At 40.9% G+C, this 26,854-nt stretch overlaps 1 long non-coding RNA gene across 3 annotated transcripts in view; it reads right to left on the reverse strand.

The window, feature by feature from the left end:
* Window positions 1-3,576: 3,576 nt before the first annotated feature.
* Window positions 3,577-26,854, reverse strand: part of LOC107202376 — a 40,788-nt gene continuing 17,510 nt past the window's right edge. The window contains exons 3-6 of one of the 3 annotated variants that reach the window (XR_004496361.1): window positions 23,019-23,115; window positions 12,275-12,438; window positions 9,472-9,516; window positions 3,577-6,349 (exon numbers count right to left, since the gene is read on the reverse strand). This is a non-coding gene — a long non-coding RNA (uncharacterized LOC107202376). Of the gene's footprint in view, window positions 6,350-7,195; window positions 9,517-12,274; window positions 12,439-23,018; window positions 23,116-26,854 lie in introns of those variants that run through there. The other 2 variants (XR_004496360.1, XR_001520665.2) reach the window with 2 other exon arrangements.

Genomic DNA, 26,854 nt, shown 5'->3' on the forward strand with positions numbered 1-26,854 from the left:
AACCAGACCAGTTGCTAAGAGAGGTTCAAGATGAATTAGAGCATCCAGCAGCAGTTCTCCTCCTTGAAACTGAAAGAACATACTTGCCCAATTGAGATAACCTACTACACCAACGAAGTGAGAAAAACCCAGCTTGAATCACTGTATACATTCGTGGTAAAAAAAGTCACCTTTCATGTCAAACATTTAAATATTTGAGTTTTGAATATAGCTTTAAAAAAATCCAGTTCTGAATCACTGGAATTTTTGTTCTGTTTTCTGTAAAAGCACCAACAGTAACATCGTTCAGCATTCCGCTTGCAGCACTTCAGAAAAGATCAGCCTGATTCTGCAGTCCTAAATTTACAGTCATTTCATAAACTTGAGGTCACGTCTGACCAACTTATTTCTTCCAATGTTTCCAACCATGGAGATCATGATAAGGAGGCAACACTTGCAAGAGGATGAACAGTAACATAGTTTTATGTTTCAAAGTACACTCTCACAAAGAAATAGTTTGCCAACAGCTCTTTAAGCTGTCTAACAAAAAAAGAAATTTTTTTTTTTTCTGAGAATAATCTCTTCAACAGATGATAGGTTTAATTCTGCAAGACTCAAGAAGCATACCAGTTACCTATAACACCAAAAAACCATTACAAAATAACACAAGACCTTGGCCTTCAAAGCAGTGCCATGGTGGAGAAAACCACTATCTTCTTCCATTCTGTCACTGCTGGAAAAGAGAAGTTTCTACCAGGACACTGTCACAGGAAGAGTGCCTATCTTCAAGAATTCCATTATTGTATCAGCAGATACAAAGGAAGAGAGTAGAATCATTTGGCTTCTCTTGTACTGAGAAAGATAATGGTTTGCATATCATGAAGTCTCAAAAAGCTGGCATAAGTAAGGGTAGCATAGCAGAGCATAGCAAGATGGCACTGCCTCCACATGTAATGATAGGGATGATGCTTTATCAAGTGTCTCTGAAACACAAAATTGTGATGACACAGACTGAGTACCTCCACCAACCACCTTCCTTACCTCTTCCCCTTTGTAAGCTCTCTCCCTTGTGAAGATATGAGAAGCAATATGAGAAAAACCACCCAGGTCTTCTCAGTTTCTATAAGAAATTGAGACTCAACTGAGGGTTCATTCTGCTGCAGCAGAAACCCAGGTACTATCCACTGCTAAGAATCCCCAAGTTTAACATGTGGATCACAGTCACAATTGACTGAAATTTTCATTTAAAATGCAGAGCAGAACTCACTGAAGCTGATGACATGTCTCTCCTAATGTGTCAGTGGAACTTCCCTTTTGCCAAAAGCAGGTATCAGAATTCTGGAGTTTGACAAAACCCAATTACAAAAGTATAGGTAAAGAACAAAGAATTGAAATATGTATGTGAAACATAAATGCCTAATTATCTAGCAAATCAATAGCTAAGCTGAAAATTATTCCTGATTTCAGCAAATTGTGGCAAATTGTGAATATAATGCTATTGCTACAGCATCATTAGCACTCCTTATAAAGTAGTGAATGAACAGTACCATTTTGGTGGGTAAAATCATGACATGAACTAATTTGAACAGTCTAAAAGACTTTATCTGATTTACGCTGACATTTAGAAGGCATATGTTTGAGTATTGAAAATTATAGCACCATTTTCAGCATTCTATGGATGGACTTCAGAAACTGCTTTATCAAGTCTGTATCAGATACCCTAAACTTATGACTAGAAAACCACACCTGAAACCCTCTCCTTGCTAAGATGCATCCATCTGGAATTCTTTTTTCATGTATATGCTTACCATCATAAATACAGAAACACCCGCAGGTCTTGGGAACAAACCAGGCCTTGCTGAGCCACCAGGCACAGCACAAAGAACACCAGGTTTCTGCCCTCAAGGCCTTGCCTACATCTAACAGGACTGAGCATTCAGACTTTTCATACATTCAGCCTTACAATGAATGAGACAGAGTACTATACACCTCCGCAGAGTGTACCCACGTCTCTCAGAGGAATAAAACAGAAAAAGGCAAGAAAATGAGAAACAGTACATGTCTCCTCTCTGCAAAACCCTTCTTATCAGAACCATTTCAGGAGTTTCTACTCGACAATTAAATTGACTCGAATAATGGAAACTAACGTCCCAAATATACTATATATGGAATCGAGCCCAGCCAGCCCCCGCAAAGACACGGGGCACCAAAACCTCACACCTCAGACACTCGGGTACTCATCCTCAAATGGCGGAGTCTCGCCCCGCGCACTCACACCTGTCACCTGCCAGGCGCAGGGCCAGCCCCTCCCTCTCTCTCTCTCCCCCACTCCCTCCCGCAGCCAGGCGAGCCCGCTGGCAGCTCCCGCCCCTCCCCGGGCAGCGGCAGCCCCCCGATCCCTCCCCGCATCGGGAAGCTCCAAGCGTCTCGCGAAGGAAAATAAGTTTCCATCTCTCGCTGAACGCCCCGCTGCGCGGAGGCGTCCCGTCCCTTCCCGTCTCCGCTCTCCCACCCCGCCCCGGCACGCCGGCACGAGCGGGGTACCGGGGCTGCTCCCTCCCCGCGCCCAGGCCTTCCCTGTCTTCCTCACCCTGCCACAGCCCAGGGCGCGCTGAGCGGCCGCGGGAGCCCCGGGCCCCCCGCTCCTGCCGGCCGCCCGCGCCTCTCCCTGCAGCCCCCCGGGGATGGGACCAGGAAAGCGGCCCGGGGAGCCGCCACCAGGCCCGCCTCGGCGGGGTCAGCCTTACCCTGCTGAGCTTCTTCTCCTCCTCCTCCTCCTCCTCCTCGTCCGCCGCCGCCTCCCCCACCACCACGGCAGCAGCCGCCGCCACTACCGCCGCCACTACCGCCACCAGCGCCGCCGCCGCCTCCGCCCGGCAGGGGGGACCCCGCCGACCCGACCCGCTCCGCAGCCTCCCGCCGCCGCCGTTCCGCTCCGCGGGGGGAGGAGGCGGAGAAGGAGGAGGAAGGAGGAGTAGGAGGAAGCAGGGCAGGGGGTCCGTGCTGCCGCGGCGGCGGGCGGGGCGGGATGGGGGGGGGTGAGGGTGTGCGTGCGGTGGCTGTGGCGGCGCCGCTCCCGCTCAGCCGGAGCCGCCGCTGGGGCCGCGCGCCGCTCCCGGCCCCCTCCCCCCGCGCTCGCTGCGCTCCGAATCAAAATAGAGCGACAATATGGCGGCGGCGGCCCCAGCATCGCGAGACCGCGCCGCGAGCGCTAACGGGGATGCGCCGCGCGCCAATGGGCGCCGGGCCGGGGGCGGGGGGGGAGCGCGCGGGTGGTGCCTCCGCCGGGTCCGCCCTCAGGGCGGGGCGGGAGCGGCGCCGCCGCCTCAGCGCTCCCGGGACACCGGCGGGACAGCAGCGGGACACCGGGATGCGCGGGAACTCACAGCGGCCCCTTCCTGCCCTGCCGCCGCTGCTCCGCCTGGCCCGGCGCCAGAGGAGGGAGAGGGGGAAGCAGTGGTGGCGGGTAGGTGGGCTGCCCGCCTGGAAAGCGATCAGGGTCTGAAAGGACTGGGGAAGGAAGGGCAGCATCTCCAAGGGAAAAAAAAAAAAAAAACCACTCAGAAAATTAATATTAATTAAGCCCTCCGTCCCAGTTTATATCCAAAACGGTTGTTTCGAAGGAATTGCCAGACGCTTTCTGTCAGGAATAGGAGCGCTTACTCGACTTAACACAGAGTACGTGATTTCCCTCTGAGGTACAGCCCTGACTAATCATCTCCCAAAAATGCCGCCTGGCGAACAGGGCCCGGCATGCTGGGGAATCCCTCTTCCCCTCTCGGTTCCACCAACACCCTGGCCCAGTCCACGGCAGACATCCTTAATTTTAGTGGCGTATCCAACTAGGTCTTTGTAGTTCAGTAATTTGGGAAGCTTCAGCTTCAATGAAATGATAACTTTCTCATGATATTGTAAAATCATCCAGCAAATCAGTCGAGTTTTGAGGTTGTGATGCCTTACACTATCTACTCCTTACTCTTCCTATATTTGCTTTCTTCCTGCATCTCTGGAATCCTTCTCCTTCCTCCCTGCAGTGAGCAGGTGCTGCACATGTTGTCTAACAATAGTCCATCTATCCATTCTTGTGGCATCTTACTCTGAAAAATACAGGCAGACACAGAAATAATTTTAAAGTAATCTTTATCATCTATAGCAGAGGAAAATTGCCTGAAACCCTGCACCCTAGAATGGGACCTAGCAAAGAATGGGATGTGCTAAAACTTCCAGCTTTTCCCACACAGAGGGACTAGGCTGGAATCACTAGAAAGATTTTCTCCACCACCTTAACTCCCAGAGGCACCAGTGATTTCCAGCACACAACACAGTGTGTGAAAGGTACTACAAAATGGCCAAAATGTGTATGGAAGGTACTACAAAAAGCCACAATCATCTCAAACTTTAAAACTATCCCTTACACTATCCACTATTCAGTGGTGTGACGAGAGAGATCTGCACTTTCTTTGCAAGACCTCGGCTGTTAGACTGGCCAGTTAATAATTGCAACAGTGAATGACAAAAACTAATAAAAAATCTAGCATGGATTCCTGTAGGCATTAATTAAATTACTCATGACAATTTAGGCTAAGTGTTCTGTTACAAGAAGTAAAGTCAACCTTGCCATTGAAATTATTGGAAATACATTTCCAAATGAAAGCAATAACAAGTGAAAAAACTACTACATGTAGTTAAAGCTGTCAGAATCCCAAGGGAAGCAACTGCAAGGACTGCCTTCTTGGAGTAGGCAGGGAGAGAGGGAGAATACTAAGGAGTCTAATAGTGAGTTGTTATGCTGTGAGGGGGAAAAAAGAAAAAAGGGGAAGAGGAAAACAGGTTTTTTTTCCCTCACAAAATGTGGAAATTTAGGGGGGTGTGTGGGTGTACATACATACATTCCAGTAAAAATCAGTTGTTTTCATAAGCTGCAGCAGAGAAGTCTGCAGTTCTTTTGTGCATCAGCAGCATGGAGCATGAAATGCATGTGTCCAAACCTTATTACTCAGCTACAAAAGCTGTGTAAAGCTTATACAGGGCTGAGAGTCACTGAAATTTGTTTGTTAGTTGTAAACAAAATAGTATTTCCCCAAATACAGGAGTTATTACAGAGCACTACAAAAATGGGTAACGGGGCACCTAGACAGAAGATGCAGTGGGAACATCAGGTCACAGCTGTACGAGGGGTTGCCCTCCTCGAAGTGTCAAGGTACATTAAACAAACCTTTCTCTTTTGCCACCTGTGCTGTAGGCAATTCATGGTCTGCCTGGTCAGTGCTCAAGCACCCTGCTCTTCAACTCTTCCAGCACAACTGTTTCAAACTTTGTTAAGCCATTCCTGACCTTTCAGACAGATGGGATAATATACTTACATGAATATGTTCTGTGCACAAGAAACTCACTTTATTTTGCTAAGTTTAATACCAAGTTAAATATTTGACCCTTTTGCCTACAGCTACTAAAACGGATTTAACACAGGAAAGTGAGACCATCTCTCACTGTGCTATCAGTGGAATTTACTGCAATGCTTAAGCACTGGGATCATGCAAGTGAGCTGCACTGTCCCTTCCCCCTTTTTCCAGGCTCCCCACATGACATCTATGTCTGAGCCCATTGCTCAAGTAGCTCTTCTCTCCTCCTAAAGCAGCTAATTTGGAATCAGTTTTTAGTGCCTTCCCAAAATCAAAGAACAACTATTTAGGAAATTAGGTTGTTGTAGTGAGATTCAAAAATGAACTGTTTTCCTGTGTATCTGAAACAAGAACTAGGCAGATCTATCTAATGGTATATTCTGTGTGTAACTCTTACCGTGGTGCAAATCAAAGCTCAGTCACCAGTGAGGGAGAGGCCTTGCTTCTTTCCCTGAAGATTTTAGAGATTACCCCTCTTTTTTTTTTTTGTCATAGAAGGTATGAGTTTGTATTTTTTAAACCTTCATCAGACCGTTTATATTTTTCCCTGCTAGAAAATTATATTTTGAATAGGTTTGGGGAAATTATTCCAAGCATATTATACAGAAAAGCTATTTCTACAAAGTACAGTGAATTTCATCATCTTGCTAGTGACAATTCTGATTCTAAAACTTCCTGAGAATGCTCCTTAGAAAAGGTAAGAGGAGGAGTCCAGGTAAAACCCACAACTGGCATAATTATTTCTGAAATTGAGTTTAAAAGTCATCTTTCACAGCAGAAGAAGGTAGCATTGGCAGCTTTAAAGACACTTTTCCATTGAGCATTCAACTGGCAATTTATTTTTCGTTCTTCTAGATAGGAGGTTTGTCAGTCCTCCTATTGGAAGGGTGACAAAAACAGAAGTAGCATTAATGGGCCAAAGACAGTCCTTGCAAGCTCCTAGCCTGAGGTTGCAACCACAGCTTCTCCTGCAGAAACAATTTGAATTTGAATTAATAACATGATGAGGAAATACAGAAATTCACCTTATTTCAAAAGAAATTTCAGGCACTGTACTTCTCCCATTCCTTGTGGAAGTTACCAGCTGTGTGCAGTTACAAAAAGCTGCTGTGCCCTGATGTTTTTCTTTGCAATCTGCAGAACACAAACAACTCCTGTTATTACTGTTGAGACTGCCTTCTTTTCCAGGTTGCTGCCGTCCTTTCTTTAAGATAGCACAGCTTTTTCACTTCCTAGCAGCTCATCTATTTGGGAGCGGAGCGCAAACATGACATTTGCGATAAGGATGTGATTAAGAGGTGCCTTAGTGGTTCATGAGTTCTAGCAGCTTCACAAGATTTGGATAAGGCCTTTGCTGAAGGAAAATCCATTGAGATTTTGAGGACAGCCAGCCTACCCAGGCTTTTCAGTTGTAAAAGCATAGGGACCTGTGTTATAGTGGAGCATTACTGTAGTTTATGTATTAAAATAATGTACAGAAATAGCATGTTTTGAGACTTGGTAAGACTTCTTTTTAACACATTAAAAACTTGTTTATATTGATTATGAGCATCTTAGGAGAATGTTTACACTTGAAGGACAATATCTTTGTCTACCCAAAGTAACTGAAGTTTTTTTTCAATAATTGTTTTAAAACTGGGAAAGATGGTGATATTAAATCAATCTTTTGAGTAAGTAGGGAAACATGACACATCTTTCAGCACTCTGAATAAGAGAATTAAAAATGTGTGAATAAAAGCTCATATGTTCGTATGACATACAGTTGAGTCAGTAGCTACTAGGGAGACAAATTTAGTATTACTTAATGCTACCACAAACTGTTTTATGATAATTCAATGACATAAAATATAAAAAGCCAGGACCATTTGAGGCTTCAAAATGCTTCAGGAGAAACACAGATTATGTTTCTTTCCAAATCCACTGTTTCCTATGCTTTGTAGGAAATGGAGTAGAAAGTAATGATAAAAATTTATTTCCACTTTTCTTAAGACTTATGTAATACTGGTATATAGTTCCTACACGTCTATAGGATCTTGATCAGCAAGACACCTTTAGTCTCTTGCTGAAGTCCATCTTTATTCAAATACTTTACAATCACTCGTTTAAACTTTATGCTGTGTTGAAACCTGAGACAAAGAATGGGTTTAAGTGTTTCTGGACAGGTATAACTTGCTGAGTTGAGACAGGAAACTTACCTTGAAGTCCAAACAAATGACTTGCCTGTTCCAGACACAAATCAGGCATTAATGTTTTCATAGTACAAGCCTTTGCAGAATGTCTTACAGCTCTTTCTTTCTCTAGCTACTGATTTTAACCTCTTCTGTCTCAGTGACTTCAGCCAAAGCCCTTCCCTTTACACATTTTGTAAATATGAGAAGCGAGAGTGAAAACTGCAAGATATTTAATATGTTAACAAACAAGGTACAATAATTATATTGTGTTTAAATTTCCCTAAATGTGCAAGAAGGTGTTTGTAGATGGTTAGTATAATTTAAAAAACAACACAGAGTACTCTTTAAATGTTTCATGGTATTAGATTTCTCTGTCTTCTTCTGGCCTTCTGCCCTACTGCTGTAATTACCTTATCACCCAATAATAAAAGTCTCTGAACAAATCCTGTGCCTGCTATTAAGGAAAATTAAAGCTTAGTACAAATTCTCTGCATTCTTTCTTCTCTTCAGCTGCAGTACTTAACAGCTTGCATGGTACAAATGAAACACAAAAAGTCTTTTAAGGCATCCACATTAAAAAAAAAAAAGGCAACACAGAGCTTTCTAATGCTGATAGGTATTAGACAAAGTCAGTTTTGAAGAAGAAGATACTAGATTCCCCATTTTGAGTGGAAAACTCCCTGGCATAACAAAATGATCAACCATGTGAGCTTATATATGCACTGTACCAGTTTGTTTCCTTCTGGGTCTCATGCAAGTCCTTGTAAGAAGGAGGCGGCTTATTCCAGATCTGTGGAGGCTCAAAGACCTGCCACTGGGGTGGTGACACCTCAGCCCTGGAGCGGCAAAAACAAGCAAAGAGAGACACCTCTCTGAGATTATGGCAAAGAGCCTCCCTTCCATAGGTCTCTGAAGGTACATGTTAATGTTTTAAGTTCTGTTGGTACATACAGTTGAGACCATCTCTGTTCAGCCCCTGTTCACCTTATTTGTAAGTTCCCTAGAATGTGCTCCCTTTTCCTGATCCCTATTGGCCCTGATTAGTTGCATTGTTCCACCCCTGTTATCCTATTGGTTCCCCTGGTTGGTTACCCCATTGGTGCATCACTTTTACCTCTTTCTATTGGCCCTTGACCCTCAGATCCACCCCATTACCCAATATTTAACCCTGTGTCCTCCACCCAATTTCATCTTTGTCCCTGGACTCCCTTTGAGGCGCAATTAGGGCTCTTGGATTTCTGTACAAAGACCCATCCTTCACCCATTTCATCAGCAATTTTAGCAAGCGTGCTCTGGGCCCCAAAAGCGCAGGTCACTTTCTGGAACCCGTTGAAGCACTCTGCTTCACAAGGTCCACTGTGTCCTAGGTCTGTCTGAGACTGGCAGCAGAAGTGAAAATTGTAGGAATATATTTTTCTGTGTAACCAGTTGTCCTCTAGCTACTGCATGGGAACCCTCAAGTTCCTGTTCTACTTGTCTGACTTTCAAGTTCCAAATTGAGTTGTGTTTCAGTCATAGTCTCCAGTGGTTTCACCCTTTCTGTGGGAAATGATCACTTGTGCACCCACAGTTAAAAATGTTTCAGTATCACAGAGCAAAATATTAAGAAATACTAAACTTCCAAATCATCAGCTCACTAGCATGAAGAAAGGTCATCTCTTTTTCAAGGTAAAATTCTTGGTACATCTAGGAAAACCAATATAGAAAAGGAAGTGATCATTTGTGAAAACAATCAGCTACCACTGCAGCTGTTTTCAGCTACTACATTGTCACGTAGAGGGAGAAGAGGAAATTGTGGGAAGTTTGTTAGGAGATGTGTGACATACATATTTAAAGGAATGTATTCAGGTCCAAAAATTTTAGTGTTCACTTGTTGGCACTTTTTTCATCTCAAGATCTTCTGATAAATAACAAAATACCTTAAAATTCCACAAAACTGTTCTTCCTTCAGGAGGGCATCCATTCTGCAAAACACACAAAGCCCACTAGATCACAACCCAGAAACTATAACCCCAGCTAAGCCAAATACAAATTTGTACTTAGATTTAGGCATAGGAAAGTTTAGTTGGCTTTATTCAACTCACTTAAAATTAAGCATATGTTTTAACACTTTACTGGATTAGGGCCTATGTCAGCAAAATAAATTTCTTGGGAAGAAGTAATAAAAATGTAGCTTGCAGTGAGGGACAGCAGAGCCATTCACAGTTACAGAAGCTTTAAAACACTAGCTGGTATTTATATATTTAGAAAAGAAATCAGGCGTGAAACAAAACATTTTAGATAGCAAACTAATTAGTCTGCTACAGAAGCACTTTTTTTAATTTTCATTTGAAGAAAACATTTTTTTGCATCCTTGCACCCCCAAAAGCAAATTGATTTGCACATCAAGGAAAAACATTATTTATAAGCACAAGTTTCAAAAGCAATTTTCCCACTGTTTAGTAACAGCCTGACTGTTCCAGATACACCATTGCATTCCCTGGAGAAGAGGACAGACAGGAGGCCAAGCTTTTTAAACAGTTTCATAACACATGTCCACCTGAATTTGCTCATTCAAGTTCACATAACTGCATATATAGTATAAATGTCAGCTTACTAATTGTCTTGTATGCATTGTGCGCTGATATGTATTTATTTTTAATGCTGAGAACCTCTGTGAATATTTGATGTTGTAGGTGTGTCCTTTAAAGAGAACTTACATCATTCTCAAAACCAGAAGGAATACAATTCTACCAGACTGTATCCATGTTAATTTTAATTTTTCCAGCAAAACCTTTCTGTTGCTAACAACAGTGGGGCAAAGTATGAATTCTAGTGTAGCTATGGCTCCGTTGGCATTTAAAGCACAGGGCTATCTGTCATCCTTCAGAGCTGCTCTATCTTGTGTGAAGGGCCACACGCCCTACAGGAAACACAGACCAGGGAGGGGCAGCGCTGGAGTTGCCCTCTATGGAAAGAGGCAACACTTGGATTGAATTGAGCTCTGTCTTGGGTGGCTGATGAGCAAGTCAAGAGTTTATAGGCTGGGTTTAAAGAGCAGACTGGTAAGGGTGATACTGTGTGGGTGTTTGCTGCAGGCCATCTGATCACAGGGAAGAAGATGAGGCCTTTTGCAGACAGCTGAAAGCAGCCACAAAGTCCCAGTCATTGGTTCTTGTGGGGGACTTCAACCACCCTGACATCTGCTGGAGGAACAACATGGCAAAGCACAAACAGTCCAGGAGGTTTCTGGAAAGTGTTGGCCACAACTTCCTGACACAGGTGGTGGAGGAAAAAACGAGTAATGGTGAGCTGTTCGACCATGTACTAACAAACAGGGAAGGCTTTGTTGCAGATGTGAGGGTTTGGGGCAGCCTTGGCTACAGCAGCCATGAGATTATGTATCTTGCATGGAGGAGGGAGGGCAGCAAGTAAGAATGCAACTGTGCACTTCAGGAGTGCTAACTTTCAGCAACCTTCTTGGAAGAATCCCATGGGAACCAGTCCTGCAGAGAAGATGATTCCAAGGGAGCTAGTCAATATTCAAGTCCTACTTCCTCCAAACTCAAGAACAGTGTGTCCCTAAGCAAGGATCGTAGAATCATAAAGGCTGGAAAAGACCTCTTGGATCATTGAGTCAAACTGTTAACTATCACTCACAAGTCCAGCATTAAACCTTGTCCATAAGCACCAGATCTACACGTTTTTTGAACTTCAAGGGGCAGTGATTCTATCACCTCCAAGGGCAGCCTGTTCAAATCCTTGACCACCCTTTCCCTGGAGAAATCTTTCCTAATATCCAATTTAAATCTCTATTGGTATAACTTGAAGCCATTTCCTTTTATCTCTTGTTAGCTGAGAGATCAACCCCCACCTGTGTCTACAGCCTCATTCAAGGTAGTTGTAAAGTGTGATAAACCTCCATTTCTCCATACTAAACAACCCCAGCTCCCTCAGCTGCTCCTCATAGGACTTGTGTTCCAGATCCTTCACCAGTTTCATTTGCAGAAGTTGGTGCTTGGGAAGTTTCACCTGAACATGAGGAACAATTTCTATACTATGCAGGTGACTCACCACTGGAACAGGTTGCCCAGAGAGGTTGTGAAATCTCCCTCCTGGTGATATTCAAGAAGTTTCTGGACACAATCCTGTGCTGTGTGCTCTAGGATGACTCTGCTTGAGCAGGGAGGTTGGACCAGATGACCCCCTGTGGTCCCTTCCAATCTGACCCTCCCTGTGATTCTGTATATTGAGGCACCAGTGATGACAGCAGGACTCTGCAAGAACACTTTGGTACTTCCAAGCAGCAGTGAAGCTGTACCAGAAACCCTCTCACTAATATCCTTGAACAGAAGATGTTTTAGACTTCCACAATGAGTGTCATCTATTCCTTTAGCATCGCTTCACACCTGAATCACCAGGCAATGCATGTGCACTGTACTTTCTGCCTTTTCAAAGGGAAAGGCCTTCATTCAGAAGACATCATTATTTGTTTTTAAATTAGGTTTTTTACTGATCTGTAGTAGTTCTGTCCTTATACCCAGTCTTCCAAAGGTGCAAGGTTGCTGAGTGCACAGCCTGCAGGTGTTTGTGCTTATTCTGTGTTACCAGATACAGCCCCAGAGCCCATTGAACAGTTTCACATAGACACACTTCTAGTTCAAAACTTTTTCAGAAAGTAAGCATCTGGGCTGACAGTAGTGTCCTTACAAAAGGGAAGAACGAAGATGGATCTTATCTCACCCTTATGACACATGAGGGAATCCACTGGAAACTCCAGCCTTGAGACACATGAAAAGCAGATTTCATTGCTACGCTGGCTTTTACAGCTCAGGATCCACAGTCCTCTTTCCATCTTATTTGCAAGGCCCACTGCTCAGTGAAGACCTGGTCATGGTCCCAGTGCCCTACAGAACAAACAAACATTAAACAGTAAATTTATTGACTGCATGAAACTTATGAGATCATAGATGGTAAGAAAAATGTCTCCAAAAGGATGTTTTCTCCAGTAATCCTTACAGACAGTTATGGGACTCTAATTAGTAGGACTTGTTTTTTAAAAAAAAAAGTTAAAAATCTACTCTTTCTACCACTAATGTCAGAGGTTGCCTTTTCTTCAAAAGTCACCTCTTCACCAACTCTTCTGAGGTCCTGTGTTGATTTCTGCTGTGTTGTGTACAGATACCATTAATAATGTTAAAAATTTTAATGATTTTTTTAAATTGCACACTCTTAGTAAACCCCAGTGCCACCTGTTCAGCTGGACATAAGCACTGTGCAATCCATAATATCATGGAGAATAATGACACATATGAGTCACATCTCAATTCCTCTGTATGGCTGTCATCTGCTACTGATGGGCAGGAGACCAGAACGCAAATTTTAATTGTGCAGGTTTTATGTTGAGACAGGACTGCAAAGAAGCCTTAGCACTCAGCTGCATATTGACTGAGATTGTGGCAAAAAGGAAAGTTTCATTTATTTGCAATAACAGCAATGCTGGGGCTAAGTCAAACTGGGCAGCCAAGCTAAGATGTGCTGACCTGCAAAAGAAACCAGCCACAGGGAGCAGGCTAAGGTACGACATGGCTGGAATGACAGTTCAGGTTCACCAACAGTTAACTCAACACTGTGTGTTTAAAAGAGCTGTAGTAATGGAACCATAAAAACTCCCACCAGTTAAGATTTCACTTTGGGAGCTTCCTAATGCATTACATATTTTAAAGTTTAATCATCAGCCCTTCTCCAAGCTAAACTCCTACTCATTTCAGTCAATCTTTGTCAGAATCAGTCCCAGTAGTAGGTAACACTCTGCAGTAAAGCAAAAATAAGTTTCTAATCACAGCAATTAAGTTCTGAAATAGTCTTCAAACAACAATGGTGAGAGAAAACTAGTTTAAAAATGTAATAAAATGTAATAAACATGTTCTTGCAGCATCATGGAACTATGTGCATAGAGGTCTTACCTGGTTCAATATCTTAACTACCAAAATCCAATGCCTTTTAGTAATCTGAAATTCGTACATTCATTGAACTGCTATTGATTAAAATAGTTGTCACTAAATAATTGTTTTGGTGAGACCATCATTCTCAGAAAAAAAAAAAGAAAAAAAAGAAGATTTAGACCACTGTTAGTAACAGTTCAGTAATTTGTTTATAAATACTTAATGCCCAACAGCATAAAAAGACTTTGTTTTTAATTTAGAAAGTGTTAGTTTAATTTTTAGGAATAGTATTTCTATCCAGAAATCTTGCTACAGTACTATGCATGAATTTTTGTTCTGAATAAGGAAGGCCTACAAAGGCAATGCATGTATTAAATTGCCAAAGAACCTGTGTGCTTTTGAGGCAATAAATATTCAAGTAATTAGTGTGTTTCAAGTATGATTAGTACTCATAGAAACTTTGGGATTTTAAAAATCAATAGCTTTACATCTAAACTAGCTTTGATGCATCAGCTTATATAGGAGAGAAGAAACTCCCAAATAAAATAAAAGACTCAGAAAAGAAAGTAGATTTTAGTTATTTTTTTGGTTATGATTATCCTAACCCTGACAAAAATCCCACAGGAAGGTCACAACAAAATAAAAACAGCTAAAAGAAGGTGTTTCAATGCTGCAGATGACACTTACAAGGTACCAGTATAAAGAACAAATAACACGTGTTCCACAAGAGATGAGTTTTAAAATATGTAAGTCAAGATGTCCTACATAATTGGCTTCCTTTTGATTGTTCACCTGTGATAAAACATTAATTTATCCAGCTTTTACTTTAAGAATGCATAAGTCATTAATTTTGAGTTTCATCTAATTAAATTAGATTTCATCTAATTTAATCTACAGCCTTTCTCATAACTGCAGCCTAAGTAAATTTGTAGTTTGCAGTTTAGATAATGCAGCTTAAAAAAAAGAATTATACATGGCTGTGTAACTGGGCAATTTAATTACAAGTGCTCTCTATTTCTTTGAGGTATGATAAATTATCAAAGGAAATTATGTGTATATAGTCACCCTGAAGCAGTACAGTGATGAAAGAACAATACCTGGTATAATTTCAGAGTAGAATCTAATAGAAATGTTGGTAAAGAGAGGAGAAAAAAAAATTGCAGCACAGTGAGTAATTTTTTTCTGAAATGAAAGAGCATGCAATTGTCAATGATGCAACAAAATAATAGTGTGCAATGTTAAAATACCATGCATTGCAGTAAAGGAGTTGGCTTGCAGATAGTACACCTACATTTCCAGTAGGGTGTTTTGTATTGCAGTTGTCTCTCTCTCAGATTAAGAACAGTGAGAAACAGTGCCTTTTATTGGTATGGATTTGTAACAATTCCTAGAGAAACAGTAAAAAGTGGATAATTTTGAAACTGCAATAAATTGATAACATTTTAAAGATAAAAATGTGTGTATCACATTGAAAAGTACTTCCAACAGTATTGTGGTGGCACAACTTCTAGGCACTGAAATTAGGCTGAAAATAGCTATTGAAATATAGTGGAGTTGCAGTATCCATATCAGTTTACATCTTCTTCAGATAATCCAGTGCCCTGCCTCTAAATATGTAGATCAGATAATCACTGTGTTCAAATGTACCCTTAAAACATTTTGCTGAGCTGAGCTCCAGTGTCACTGTAATGTAGCTAGCACAGATGCCTTCTGTACTGGTTCCCTGGCTAAGTATTAAGTTCATACAACTTTTAAGTTTTGTACTTAAAGGGAATTATCAGTAGTTAAAAAACCTACCTTGTGTAAGAAACCAGTTGCGCATATTAGAGGCCTCATTACTGTGTGTTTTAAACAAATAATAAACTTTACAAACTCCAAAAAGTCAGTAGTGCTATGAGCATTAATTACTGGTTTAGTGCTAGGTAGGAGAGCATTTCAAATGTAAATCTGAAGGCTCTTGGTCCTTGCCCTTGTGAAGGTGGCTAGAGTAGATTGTAGTGAGGTCTTGTGTTCATGGCTTTACTCCAGGTGTTATTGGGCAAAATTGCTCAGAGCATCATCCTGGCTGCAGTGCTATGCCAGATCACCCTGTAAGCAGGGTCCTGCAAGCAGGAACTCTTTCATCTGCCTTATAACAACCTATGCAGAAGCTGAGGCAGGAACAGAAAGCTGCAGGAAGTACCAAGCAGCAGTTTGTGGTGTACAGCTATAACCACAGCTGGCTCTGCAGCCCATCTCAAAATAGAACCCTCATTAATCAAGATAATTTTATGAGCAGAGTCCTTTCATGTCTCTACTCAACACACAATACCTGGACTATGGTGACAACAGGTGCCTTAAAGATACCTCGCTTAAGAGTGATCAACAGATACTGAAAGCAGTACCATGTGTCTTTTAATCACGTTGCATAATGCACAGCAGTTACTTGCATGTGATCTAAAGCAAGTACTGTTTATAATTCCTTCCCTGGCAAGGTAAAGGGGGCATTATCATATCTTTATGGTAAAAACAGAGAATAAGAAGTAAGCAAGAGTTTTCTGTCATGTGTAATGTCTGAAATACTGTTAATAAAGTAATTTATTGAGGACTGTAATTCCTAACATTTTACCTCTGTAGCAAGATGCCTACATTTAAAGTATTTACTTATTCCTGTGGTAAGGAAAATAAATTCCATACATCTAAATTTGAGACATTAGAAATGCCTTAATTAAAAAGCAAGCACGAAGGACAGCACAGCAACAAATGGATTTATTACAAACAGATCTACATGTAGAAAAATCTCTTCAAAACCACAAACAGCAGCAGAATTAACCTGGGCAAAGGCTGTGTCCTTCCCCCTGCTGCAAAACAGGTTCTTTGGAATGTGTGAAGAAAATCTGGTCTGAGTGTAAGCACACTGGCAGATTGGAGCCATTGACTTTTGGCATACATACAACACAAAGCAGCCTGAAAACAAAGAATCCCCTTACCTCAACATCAGCAAGAGCTGGGATGTAGGTCAAATGCAACAATGCATTATTTCAAATTACATAACAGTTCCATTAAACGAACATGTTTTCTCTTCCATGACACTCTCAATGTAACTTTTCTCCCTTCCACTAGAAAAAATTACAACTATTACTAGAATTCCTTTAGTTACCAATATGTGGAAAACAATAAATTAAATATTCCACTCATGTTTACTGGCTTATTTCTATGAGGGTATTCTCCCTTGACTAAGTTTTGGAAATTTGAGACTGAAATTTATCAACCAACAACTTTGTTATTTGTGCTTCTGTGTTTCCCTTTAAAAGTCAAAACCTCTACCTTTTGTGTGGAGTTTTTCTTCTTATTAACAGGTTCTGTAAAACATTTTCACTAAGGACCAGTTCTTGCTCATCACTCACAATAGTTTGTTTTGGTTCTTTGTTTTGAAAGTGCCTGGCTGATCCATGTTCTCATCTTCATGAAACGATCCTTTTCTAAAATGGGAAGGACTTCAGATTAAGCAATGTCATAGTAGGCTTTACAAAAAAAAAGTCATTGAGATACAGAAAAGTCAGCAAGATACAGAAAGTAACCTTACCCTGCTCAACACTGGCCTAAGCAAACTTTTCTAAACTGTGAGTGGAACAAAAGCATTGCAATAGCTGGGGTAGTTCACACAATTCCACCTTTGGAGAAATCTGCAAAGAATTTAAGGTATAAATGTGTCAGGAATGCTGCAGGGTATAGTTAATCTCTGAGGGAATAAATTAAATTGCTTTTCTAAGTCCCTTCCCAGGCCTATTTCTATTACATGTGATTCTGGTTATACAATGAAACTGTGTACTTAACATGCAAATATTTGTATTAGTTAACATTTACCCTTGTGATCATCTCCTTTATCTATGTAAAACACTACCATGTTAGATACATGCAAAAAAATGCTGTCCAATGCAGAAAAAAGATCTGTATTCTTACAGAGTCCGATGGTTCACAAAGGTTATACCTCTCTTCTCTATATCTTCCTTCAGAGTAAGAGGTGATAAAGGAACAAATCTGTTCATTTTTTAATATTATTTGGTGTTAGAAATGAACATCTGAGGCATTATCAGTAAGAATACTGGTCCAAAAGTAATCTAGTTTATAAAAAAACGGATTGGAAAAGATCTCCTGGATCATTAAGACCATGTCTCTGTTATCAGAGTCAGCCTTGCAGTCTACAATTTATCAATCTTCAATATGTTTGCAAAGTTCTGTCTAAAAATGCTACTTCCATTATACTGACTAGGCAGCTGTACTCCTCTCCTCTGATGTTTCAAAATTTCCAAAGTTTTCAAAGTATATTTGTTTAGGGCAGTTTGTGCTACTTCATTATTGTGCCAGCATTGACTTTTATGTTAAATATCAACTTTCTTTCAACGAGAGAGGGAGATAGCAATCTGAACCTCTCTTTGGTTTTAGGTTGAATTTTTTTTGCCTCTTCTTTTGCCAGTCTGTTAGACACCTTTCATTTTTTCTTACTAATTTTCGTCTTTAATACATTAACTTTTCCTTGATGTGTTTCTTTGACATGCAAAGCACTCGGGTCTAATGCTTTTCTTGTCAGTAAGAAGAAGTTTACCATTGGTAAAGACATACTCATCACTATGATATAATCTATTCCTAAAGTATATGTTGGATCTTACCCTAAATTTTTCTCAATAGCTTTGAGATATTAAGGTATAGGTATCAATATGTTTACTTCATTCAATATTTGCAAACCTTGCAGAGGGTTGTGGTATGATCAATGATCCAACTGCTTAGATACATTGCACTCCTGCTTCATCCTAATCATAGGGACATATTTGCTATTTATGCCCTTTCCTTACTATCTGATCGAGTCACAGCCTCTTACCCAAAATCTTTAGTTCTAGATTCCATTTCATGTGCTAGTTCTTCAAATGTAGAGATTATCTTTTTGTATTGTCTCTGCTCCACCCTTCAAATGAGCATATTCAGGTCTTTCAAATTTGCTGCTATCTTAGGTGTTCTCATTTTAATATCTCAGTGTCAAACACACTTCTTAAATTGTGTATTTCTCAGTAGCTTAGAGGTAATACAAATTTTTACCTCTACTTTTACTCCCTTTACTCGTTTCATGTGCTATCTCTCCTCAAATTGTTGGTTATTGGCACTTGTTTAAACCAGTGGACACCAGCTACAGTTTGTACAGTAGCCTACAGCACTGACCAGAAAGGAACCACCTGGATGTGGAATCTTCCTCAATCAGGAAGGGTCCAAGTCATTCCTATGTGCATGCTCTGATCACCTATGCATCACAGGAAATTCTCATGTAGAGCCTCCTGCAACCCACCTGGTACCTGAGTGACTGCATTGTTCAGGTAACAAAAACAAAGCAACCCTCTTCTTGGCACCCAAAGTGGAAGTAGGAAGAAAGAGCTTGTGTTTAAAGCCCAGTGTCAGGGGTTTTGGCAGAGGTGATGCCTCAGCTGTAGTCCCCAGGCTGGTAATGCATTTCACCCTGAGGCAAAGCAGTATCACAGCATTGACAGGGCAAAGAGCCCCTACCAGCTCTTTGTGGATCGAATGCACAGAAGTCTCATCTCCCAAGATGAGATTCACAACAAGACCCTGAATGAATGGTAAATCTCAATCCCATTCACAGTTCAGTGCCAAGTGATGGTGGGAAAGAGAAAACACCACTCTGGTGCAAATTAGCCTGCCTTCAGATAGAGGCAGACAAAGAAGCTTACAAAATTACTACTTTAGCAAAAATTTGCTGATAAAACTGAATCCAGCCAAACTTTAAGAGAAGCTTTATGGCTGTGGACTACCTGACTTTTCTAACCACTTCAAACTCCCCAGCCTCAGCAGCTTGTCTGTCTGTAAAGGAGCAGTAACACCCTAGCAGAGTTTATGTAACTGCTACTCAATATTGCATTAAGCTTCCTCCGTCTGACATGTAAAGCTTCCACCTGCTCAGTCACCCAAGTCCTGACTTGAACTAATGACTTTTGATACTACTGGGCTATATTTGCACCCAGCAGGCTGATAAAGTGTACAGAGGATCACCTGATCCAATTTATGCTATAGTCTGAGATAATAATTATTTTACACTGACTGTTATTACCTAGCAGCAGAATCAGTTTAAGGTTGTTGCCCTCTAGAGAAGAAGGAAAATGCAAATGCAGCGAGAAATCCATGTCCTGTGGCATTTTAAAACGTCAGAAACCACTACTGTATCATTAACTAGAATTTTATGCTTTGACAATACTGTCAATGAGCCTTGGTATTTTGTCATCACTGTACTATTTGAAAAAGTCTGTTTCTCTCCATTGGCTTCTTCTTCCATCTCTGTGGTTGGCAGCATTGCTATTTATTTTTCTCTCTAATGGAAATACTAGAACTACTGGTAGAAAGAAGAGTATCACTATACAATTCTCCCTCCTTAAATAGCTCACTCTCTGTTTAAAAATTAAGACTCTACAATGTAAATGAACATTGCTTCTTCCCTCTCCCAATTTGTTCCAAAGGCAACAGGAGCTTTTAAAATCTGTTTCTCCCTAGAATTATCTATGGATTACTATGAAAAGTTTGTTTCTGTCCACTCCCTTCCCTTTTGCACAGAGATGTCTTCACAAATCTCCTGTTATCAGGCAGTGCTGAGAGTAGAGCAACAGTGGAGTCTCTAAATGCCAGCAAAGATGACCAAGTTTACAGTGATAAAATACAGAAATAGACAAAATATTTTAGCATGCTTTAAAGACTCAATCCTGCTCTGCATTTGAGCATTTTCTATGACTGATCCACACAAAATAAGTATAAAATAGGCCAGCAAGTACAAAATAAGTCTATGTATTCCACTATAGCAGAATAAAGCAGCTCGCAGGCTTTCTGTTTAAGCCATTGTAATGCCTTGGCTACCAGGGAGGCTTCAAAGATTCTGAATCTGGCAAATTTTGTTACTACAGTTATGCTTATTTAATCTTGAATTTATTTTTATTTTAATCTTTAATCTATGATCTAATCTCCCCTGCCCCTCCCTTAATGCATGTCCTGATCCTGCTACTGTATGCAGAATCAGCTTTCTGGATGTTCCCTCAAAGCATCCTTTTGATGTTTCAGCTCACCTTGCCACGTGTAGATAGCTTTATCTGCTCCAAAATAACTTAAGAGAAATTAAGAGAGAAAGAGGTCCATTCACTTTGCTAGAAGTTGGACACTGGAAATCCATATCAGCAGATCCACAGATCAGAAAATCCTTGAGAAAAATGGATCTGGCACGGCTGTGCTGAATTCAGTGTATCCATGTGAAACCAAGCCAGTCAGATGACCAGGGATACCTGGTGAATTCAGGCTGGGGTTATGAGGAAGCAGCAGTGGAGAAGTTCAGCTGCACCAGTGGCAGCCATCCTGAGCAGAAAATCAGCACAGTCAGAAAATTAGAAATGCCTAGGCCTCCTCAGGTGTGTTTTGTGGATGGCTCATTAAATTCCACCTCAGTAAAATATGGAAGTTACTTTTCCTTTTCAATGTGGCACTGTATCAAAGGAGCAGCAGAAGAGAAGTGGGGTAGAATGCGGCAGCATCACCCTGGCTTCTCCTTCCTCCCAGGTCATTTACTGGTGTGCACTCAGCAGGGATTTTAGCCACAGGTGGTGCCACAAATGCAGGGGTCCAGTCCCCAGTGGATACCTTAAACTCAGTTCTTCCAAAGAGCAACTGGATACTTCAGTTCTGATCCACAGCTAAATGAATAACCGAAAGAGTAAGCATAAATCTTGCAGGTTTAAGCCTTAAGCCCATCCTTGGGTCTTTGACTGGAGTGTGAAAATTTCTAAGAAAATGCAGAAGACAGAAGTTCAGGAAAATGAGAATGCATCATGTGGAAAATGACACAAGGTCACATGCCTGAGTGCTAGATTTCATCCTCAGGGCTCCTATTTAGATTACAAGTTTGGTGATATTTTAGGTTACCTCACAATCTACTCTTCCCAAAGTTCTCCTGCCCCAGTTCTCAGGTAGCATATGAGCAACAGGCAGATAGGATTACAACAAGGAGTGTATAATGAAATGCCAACTTATTCTATTGATATTAGTAAGGACTTCATAAGGAAAGATTTATCTTGTCAGAAGGAGAGTTTTGTGCCCAGGTTACTTCAAAACTGTAGCATATATCTATGTCCCATAATACAGAATGGTGTGCCTCTAAAGGCCAGAATGAGTATTTAAGAGAGAAAACCAGAAACTTATCAATGTGAAAGAAAAGAACTGTGGAATAAGAAAGATAGTTTGCTTTCCATTTCTAGAGGCACAATGAAACCAAATGCTTTGCATGAGCTACCCTGTCAATAGCTTAAAAAGATTAGGAGCAGAGCATTCTTTTTGTGCACGCGACCTTTTCAGCAACTTGGCAAATAAAATAAATACAGAGAATAGGCCAGCCCCAGAGGTGGGTTTATATTTAAACACAAAGTTTACATTCAAGTTTCTAGGAGAAGAGTTGGAACAATGTGATGTAAGCTTGGATCTTCTAATTAAGATCAAATTGCATAGTATTTTTAGACTTTAAAACTACATGTTTTGACCTGAAATGCAGTTCCAGTTTTCTTTTCTCTTGGATCTATTGTGACTTATTAGCACTTGACATTCTATAAACCAGGTCTGGCACAGACTTCAACAGACATAAACCCAGAGTCAGAGGGGGCTGCTGGGTTGGGTTTTTTCTCTTTTCAGTAAACATAGATTTATAATGTGCCAAAAATTCTACAGATCCCTTCAGTCCAAAGTCAAGGGGGAGGTTTTCAAAACATTCTAGACTTTTTTATTTGATCCACTTCGTAGCTTTTTGTGTAGGCATTCCTTCCCAGCAAATAGCACAAGAGCTAGCATGCTGAACAAATAAATACAAAAAGGTTACTTAGTGCATAACACTTTCCCTCCAAGCAGTCTCCTTCTACCTTGCATGCACACACTGCAGGTTTGAATTGCAAGTGTAATTTAATTCCCACAAAATAAACCAAACAAGGCCCCCAAGGATTCAGAAAAAAAATATTATTGAGTCATGGCAACTTGTTTCATGTGTGAGCTTACTTAAGATATAAAAGATCCAGAAATAACTTCTTCTTTTTGGAACCTTCATTTAGACCTCACATTAACATTCACAAGGTGCTCCTGTGCGTCTTGACCCCTCCACAAGGAAAGATTAAAAGGTTACTCATGGAAACAACCAAGTTCCTCTTTTTGTGAGATTTTCTGACTTGCAGTAAGTTTCTAATAAATGTACCTAGCCCTAGTGGCATCTTGTTCAATGCTCTGATTTTATACCTGAGGCAAACATGACTTAATAAGGCAAATAGTCCTTTGCAGTAAGGTATTGTAAGGTTTTTCCCGAATCTCAAATACCTAAAGCAGACTTCACCTCTTTAAAAGTGAAAAAACCAAACAGTTCTCACAAAAACAGTTCTCACAAAAAATCCCACACCTCTCAGTCTCAAAAAGCAAGCTCATTTTTTCATAACTTGCCATCTCTGAAGCAGGTAAATACATCCAAGGAATTAAAAATACTTGCCACTTACCCTAAGTGGACTGGTTCACTGTAGTAGAAAGATGAACCTTTGTGCCATGAAATTGATATACTTTTGGGCTCCAAAGGAATACACCAGCAGTCTTCAGCTTAAAAAAAGAGAGAAATAGAAGCATCATTACCAAAGTTCTTCACATCCATACACAAGGTTCACAGCCTGTCCAAGTCCAGTGTTAAGTGGTGATCCCAAGCATGCTATGCATTGTCATGCAGCAAAAGCCTCTTCCTTGTGTTCATGCCTCTAGAGCCCTGTCCCAGCTTGCACAAGAAGAGGTGAATGCATTAAACCTCTGTTTCCACTGCTTCTTGACAAGGTTATATGAAGGCTGAAGGTTTTAATGAAGTTTTTCTAGGTTTTATGTCAGATCTTGGATTCTGGTTTTTTAACATTGTTCACAAATAGAATTCAATCTTTGGAAAAAATATTTTTATAGAGCTTAAAACATACATGGTTAGAAGACTCTGACCTAGATTTGAAGGTTTCATGTGGAACTGATAAAAGCAGACTCTTACTGGCTTTTCTTCCTCTATGAAAGTGGCATTAGGGATTCACTGGATGTGAGGATCTTTATGTACTACTTAAAGCACATACACTGTCTCCTCTTTCTCCATGAGACTGTTGTCTCTTCACGTCTGCTTGTTTGGATGGGGGACATCATTGACAGGGCAGGCATGACTGGCAGAGGAAATTCTCTATTGCAGCAGTCACACAATGTGATACACCCATTGACTGCCTTGGAGAGAGTGGCTTTATGCACAGGAAATCCTTAGTGTTTAGGGTTTGTTGTTACATTTTCCCATGAAACCAGAACTGAAAGAAGACCTAGTTAGCAAGAACCTTTTTAACTTGGCCTTACGATCTTGAAATTCAGTGTTACTCTGGGACTTGGAAAGCATTAGTAATATGTCAGATGATACAGGTATATAAAAACATCATACTCTTAATTATCTCTGTATTCACTCCTATACTGTGGATTTTTAGAACAAAGACTGGTGGGGACCTTTCACAGTGCAGCACAGGCATTTAGAAGAAGTGGTATCATTGCTTAAAGGATAAGGATGTATCCTAATTATGTGAGATCTAACCCATTTTTTACCTGTCAGTAAATGTAAATGCTGCCACTAGTATCTTGGGACAGATTTCTCATCTCCTTTGCCATGTTAGTGTTCAATGATTTCTCACACTACTTTCTCTACATTGGTTTTTGGTTTCATTTATTATCTACCTTGAGTACTTCCCAAGGCTCAAACTGCTACTCTTCCTTTAAACAACAAAAATATGAATTTTATTTTTCTTATTTTCATTTTCCACCCTCTCTCTATTTGTCTTCTATTCTCAACTTCATTTCTTCCCATTGTGTTTTCTATTTCTTTGTTGCAGTTCCTGGCCTTTGTTCCCATTTTATCCCAGTCTGTAATCTTGGCTTCTTTTGCTTCTCTCACAGCTTGTTTTCACAGCCTCTCTTCTTGACTTTACCTTAGTCCTATGTCATTTCAGCTAGCCTGCTAAACTCTCCAAGTATATATATATATATGTGTGTGTGTGTGTGTGTATATGAATATATACACACATTTTGGTGCCTAAGTAATTGCCATGGGCTATCTTGGGTTTCACCCCATTCTCCATGAGTATTTCAACTGAACAGTCACTTTGGGACTCATAAATGTGCTGAGGCTGCTTCTGAAAGTGCCCATAATAAAAAAAAGTCTTTCAACTTTTACCCTTCCACAGATTGCTGCTTTTGTCTGCCAGAGTTGTCTTCCAACCCACGAGTCTGCAGATGACCTGCTCCCTGATCTGCTATGCTGTGCTGGTAGAAGTCCCTCCTCAAGTGGTACCTGTACATGATAACCACTTTCAAAGAAATGCCTGAGAAACACATACTTTCTCCACAGCTGAGGTCTTCTGGGGTTTCTGATCTGTGCAAACTAAGCACTAGCTATGAATAATCTGGTCCATAGTTCAAATCAGTTCTTGTTGTCTCTCTAAAATGATCCAAGTAATCTATTTGGATTTGTCCTCTTGCTGCCTCACTGTGTCTTCAAGCCCTGGACTCTGGAAAGGCTCTGCTGTACCTGGCTGCAGTGGGAACATCCCTATTGCTATGACTACAAATGCCCATCGCTATCTTGTCCCCACGTTCATCTCAGCTATTCAGAAATGAAGGCCCCAAGAAGAATTAGTAGGCCCCAAATCAATCCTTTGAGCTCAGTGCAAATACAGCCTGGTGGGAGAGAGAGCTGGATCCAGCCCTTAATCAGGCAGTGAGCACAGTAGTGTGGCTAAGTATAGAAGCCACTTAGTTTACAGTACAGTGACCCAATAATTATGCAAGATAATACTGTATGCACTTAGCTCGCCTGTACCATTCAGAGCACTTGCCAATAATACACGAGCATATTTCATTATCTCCTTCCCCAGCTCAGGGCTCTCTATAAACAGTTTGTTTTCTCCCAAGATTGCTGGAGCTATGGCACAGAGCACTGTCTAGGTATATTTAACCCCGCGGGTCATTCCAACATGCTTCTTTAAAAGAAGATCATATTGTTTTTCCTGCTTTCCATTTTTGTAAGCCTAGGCTTTGGCTGGAGGGTACTCTACATATCTGGCTGTAAATAGACTGCTTGGAGCCAAGCAATGCGGTGCCTTGACTAATTTCAGCATTCACTTAAGCTAAATTATTTATGATACTCTCTGCACAGGCTTTTCTCTGTTGTTGTTGTTTTAATGTCGTAATCTCAGCCAGAATAAAGGGATAATTTGCATGTATTTTCAGCTACTGCAGTAGCTAACACATGGCTCTGAAAACTGAAGCCAACTACAATATATTCAAAGTCTGAACTGAGTGGCCAGAAAAGGGAAATCTTGACGTGCCACTAAATCATGTTCCTAATGGTGAGAAAGCTTAACATTTTTACTTAAGCAGCTGAAACAACATCAGAAACATTTTCCAACGATACAGTTATTCACTTGTATCAAGAGCTCATCACCTTTGCTGCAAGAACGTAAATCAGGAGGATGTTAAGCTGTGAATGGTCTATTTTCACCTCTATGCTGATATTATGAGTCCAAGTTCATCGCCAGCAGAGCATGTCTCCATCGTCATGAGAACGTAAAACACCGCACAGGCAGAGGGAAGAAATACAACTGTGTTTTTAAGGAGCCTCTGAGTTTCCAGCAGGCACAAGGCATAAGAGATAAAAAAGAATAAAAGTTAGAAGGGAGTGCTGAGCAGAGAGGTACCTCCTTCTCCACCAGCTGGTGACTTGCCAAAGAAAACAACAGAAGTGGGGATTAGAGTTTGCAAGGTTGCACATTAGAGGAGGGCTACCTATTCCCTGCCTTTTCTCCTCTGAAAAGCTTCCATGTGAAGAGAAACATTCCTTTTATTATTTATGGGGACAGCCACTCTTGTTTATTATGCTCATGTTACTATGCTACATGCCAAGTACAGGCCCTCTTTTTCACAGAGGGTTTTTTTCTTTGTACAGAGAGGGGGAAAAAAGGAAACATAGAATTTTTTTTGTAGGTTTGTAGGATTGGTGAGGAAATTAAAGTCACGGTAGTTAAAGGAGGTCTTTCTACAGAGTTGTGATTTTGCTTAGAAAGGTGGTAGCAGCAGAGCATTGCATTGGCCTGACACCATCATGCTCAAGGGGATTAGCAGATCTGCTTTGAGAGCATTTCTGTTTGCCCTAGCACTGCTCAGGCAATCACATCCCTTGACAGCCTAAGGAGTGGAGAGCTCACAACAGAAGAAAGATTAAACAATCTATAATCTGAACATTAGTATTTGTACAGCTTGTAGGAGATGGATAGTCCACCCC

This window comes from Parus major, chromosome 3 (assembly GCF_001522545.3).
Source record: "Parus major isolate Abel chromosome 3, Parus_major1.1, whole genome shotgun sequence".
Lineage (NCBI taxonomy): Eukaryota > Metazoa > Chordata > Aves > Passeriformes > Paridae > Parus > Parus major.